Source organism: Chinchilla lanigera, unplaced genomic scaffold, assembly GCF_000276665.1.
Source record: "Chinchilla lanigera isolate Chin_1 unplaced genomic scaffold, ChiLan1.0 scaffold00123, whole genome shotgun sequence".
NCBI lineage: Eukaryota > Metazoa > Chordata > Mammalia > Rodentia > Chinchillidae > Chinchilla > Chinchilla lanigera.
The window spans coordinates 3,953,552-3,957,549 of NW_004955524.1; positions in this window are offsets into that span (position 1 = coordinate 3,953,552).

Genomic DNA, 3,998 nt, shown 5'->3' on the forward strand with positions numbered 1-3,998 from the left:
TTTTGTTTGTTTGTTTTTATTGTTTTCTTTGTTGTGCTAATTTTGCCTTTTTTGTATCGTTGTGATTTTTCTTTGTTTCTCTTTTTATCTCTTCTTCTCCCTCAAATCTTCTGCACCAGTTTCCCAGTGTTAGTATGAACCCGCTTTGTCCTCCAGCATTCTAATTTCTTCTTCTTCCACTTCTGTATTTTCTCCCTAACCCACTTGACATTTTATCCCCTGAGAGTACAATTGATGTACTAAGTACTTGTGTACAGCATACAATTTTCTGGTTTGTTTTAGACTTTGTCATTAAATTAAAATGCAAAGAAAGGAAAAAAGTAGAAAAAATATGTCTGCTTTAGGGTGTGTCTCTGCTGTCACTGGTTGACATAGTAGGCTGATAGGGACCAGATCCATGTTGACTGATCCCTTCAAGCCAGCAGTAGAATTATGGTAGTGGTGGACAATCCCAGCAAACCCAGGCCTGTGTTCCCCTGAAGTTCAGGCTGCTTCTGGTCTGGCTATGACGCTTAGACCTCAGGTTTTTAGCCCATAGCATTGCAAGTGTCTCCTGCTGACTTGAACTCTGCACTCTGCCTGCTTGGACTCAGCCCCTTGCTGGCTTGCACTCTGCTCCCTGAACTTCTGCCAGCTGGAACTTGTTTGCACTTCACTCTGACACCTGTAGTCACACTGTATGAAGCCAACCCTCCAGGTGTTTTGAGTTCTGACTTCTCTTGGTCCCTTTCCAGAATGGCGGCTGGCCAATCATCCTCTCTTGGGGATGTCTCAACCTGAATTGACATGGCAGAAATGACTCCAAAAATTACTCCATTTTACGAGTCACTTAAACTATAGATGAACTCACTCCTCACCCCCTCCCCTCCTAGTTAACCATAAATCCCACAAAAGAACAAATTGTTAACCTAAGGAACAGACAATTAGAACAAACTGAGGGGTAAGCTAAACATTAAACCGCATCCTGCCTGACGTCTGGGAAATGTAAACCTTGTGACAATTATGTAGCATTTGTATAAAATTCCCAAAAATGAAGTAATGGAGTTACTATGGAGACCTGTAATGTATAAAAATCCTGAAGAACAGAGACCCCATGTCAATATTTTCTGACTGTGTGTTGGATTGTCACCCTCTGGCTGGAATAAACCTGACTTGTTCCAAATTCTTAGCCTCCCTGAGTGCTTTCTCGATGATCTGCCACAAAAGAATAACTCAGCAGCCACTGTAGTCTACAGTGTCCGCTGCTCTGTTCCACCTGTGTGTCTCTCTGTGGAGGCCTCTGGTGTAGCCAGTAGTCACTGTGCCTCTGTGGGTTCGTCTGCCCCTCCTACGTGATAAGCGTGGGCTCGGGGAGAAAGCACTGCTGGCCACCTCCCTGTTCTGTGCTGTGGTCCCGTCTTCACTCTCCCCGTGGGCTCTGATTCTCACTTCAGATCCTGTCTGGGTCCCACAGACCCACTTCCCTCCTCCTACTCCTCTTCACATTGCTGCATTCCAGCACCCAGATTCCAACTCCTGGGGAGGCTGTTTCTCTGCTGCTCCCCACTCCACCATCTTCCTGGATGTGCAGCAATTATTTAATTTCAGTATACATTGCCATCCGACAGCTGTATGGTATTGTAGAGATTAATAGCGTAAAGATGTATTAGTAGGATGGGTTTTAGACATCATACATATGTATATATATATATATAATGGACCTATCAAATATCTTAGAGAAATTACTTCCAGAGAGCAAGGTGTGGGAGTCAAAATATAAGAACCAGTCCCCCAGATGGCAGTTAAAGGAGGAGAGAAAGTGCAGGGCTATCTCAGAAAGTTTCAGAAGAGGAGAGAAAAGATGAAATGAAGGAGTTGCTCTGAGCCCTTGCCTGGAGAGGGAGGACAAAGGCTGTGTCTGTGAAGGAGGGCTGTGTGTGTCCGTTGTGCCTTCTGAACAAGCCTTGCTGATGACTCTGCTGGTGCTGGGGTTTCCTGGACCTTCCCCACAGGAGAAGGTGAGGCAGCGTGGGTCTGCAAGGGCCGCGTGGCAGAGGACTGCGAGGAGATGCTGCAGAGGATTTGCCAGCGCTAGCCTTGATCCCAGCAGCACCCGTCCTTCTACAGAAAAGTATTAGAAAGGTATCCAGGTATCTTGGGCTCCTTCTGCTGTAGCCACTGCGGATGAAGGCTCTCGATGAGATGCGTGGGTTGCTGCGGGCTCCTGCAGGTGCACAGCACGGGGGGAGACCGTGGGCCCTGCTGGCCGTGAAGTGTGCCGCCCAGCGCACGTCTGCGACCAGTGTGGAGTGCGAGAGGCACCGCTTCACTGCTCTGCAGAGGTAACACATTTCCTCATTTTTTCCCCCCTAGAACCATGGCGGATAAAACTGAGGCTGTTGGTGGCATCCGTTTCCTCTTTCCCCACAGGGCTGCACGAGTTCACCAGCCCTGCCAAGTGCTCCCTGGCGTGGTCTCTCAGTCTGGTTGCCGACCCATCACTCCGCTGTCAGAGGGGCTGTGTGCCCGGGGCCAGGCAGCATCCCTGCCAGGACACCCACATCCCTCTCTGACAGCTGAGCTCTGCCAACTGTCAGGGACCCGCAGTGACATCAGGAGCTCCTGAGGACCCTCTCCAGAGTTTGTCTAGCTCAGCCCTACCAAACCCAAGTGTAGCCTTGGACCTCACTCACCTGCAGAGAACAAGTTCAGCATTTGCATACCTGAGGCTGCACTTGGCTGGGCTGTGTAACTGTGCTGAGTGACGGATCCCAAGCTTGGCAGGAGGACGGGGCCTGCTGCTTTCTGGGAGGCAACGCCCAGGGCCCTGGATGGCTGTGCTCCTCAGAGACAAATGGCAGAGGTGCACAGAGCAAGAAGGCAAGCCAAGCACCGGCACCTTCACCATCGCTGCCCCGGGTCTGCCCAGAACTTCACAGGGCTCTGAGGGTCAGCAGCCGAGCATTATCCCTGCAGAACAGCAGCTGCAGGATTTTGCCCCCACTGAAAAGGGGCGCAAGTAGCCGATTACACAGAATGGCAGTGTTGGGTTTGTTACAATAAAAACCTCATGGTTTATTCTCTGTGAGACATCACCGGAGAACCCAGAGAGCGGTCGAATCAGCCCAGCAGTGAGGGGCCAGAGAGGGGAGCGGCCCGCGATGCCAGGGAAGCTCCTCTTTCTAAGGGGAGCAAGGCAGCTGGGGTGTTCTCTGATGGGTCAGATGCAGCACTGCTTTCTGGGCTCTTTCTGTTCAGGTCAGTGACTCAGGACAATCAGTGGATGTGAGCGATCACCATTTATTGTGGGGCAGAAGTCAGAAGAGAAGAAGCTCTAAAGAGGCACTCTGAGAAATTTGCTTCGAAAAAGGAGATTACGTCCTGTACTCAGCACGGGGGCATTGAGAATCAGGGGCCAGGTATCCCTTGCTGCCGCCCTTCTGTGTCTTCTTGCACAGCCGATCCGGGCCATCCTGAGTGACTGTATGCTGCAGGACTGGCGTCAGGTGCCGGGCTTAGCGTGTTGTCCTCTCAGAAGCTTGGTTCTGCTTGCAGAGCTTGGCCTGACTCCGGCTCCCAATCTGAATTTCCTGCTGTCCCTTGCTCCTGACCTTGTTCTCCAATACTTTGCCAAACGTGGTAGTGGTGCCCCTATCACAATGCCCAAGTCTGGGGCCACGAATAAGAGCCACCAAATGCAGACCCGCTATGTGCACTAGCACCGCTAGAGCAAAGCGTATAGGGTGACTCCTGATCCACAGATCACCAGTCAGTTCTTCATGATGACAGGCAGTCACTTTTTTGACTGTGCCTGTTTCTTTTGTTTTGTTGGTGGAACTCGCCCTCAGCCTTGTGCTTGCCAGGCAGGTGCTGTGCTGCTGAGCTCCTTCCCTGGCCCTGGCTTTGCCTTTGTTTTTTTATTTATTTTATTTTTTTTAATTTTAAAGATAAAAGGAGGGAAACATTAACAGACATACAACATTTTACAACATATCACAAGCACAATACAGACAATACAG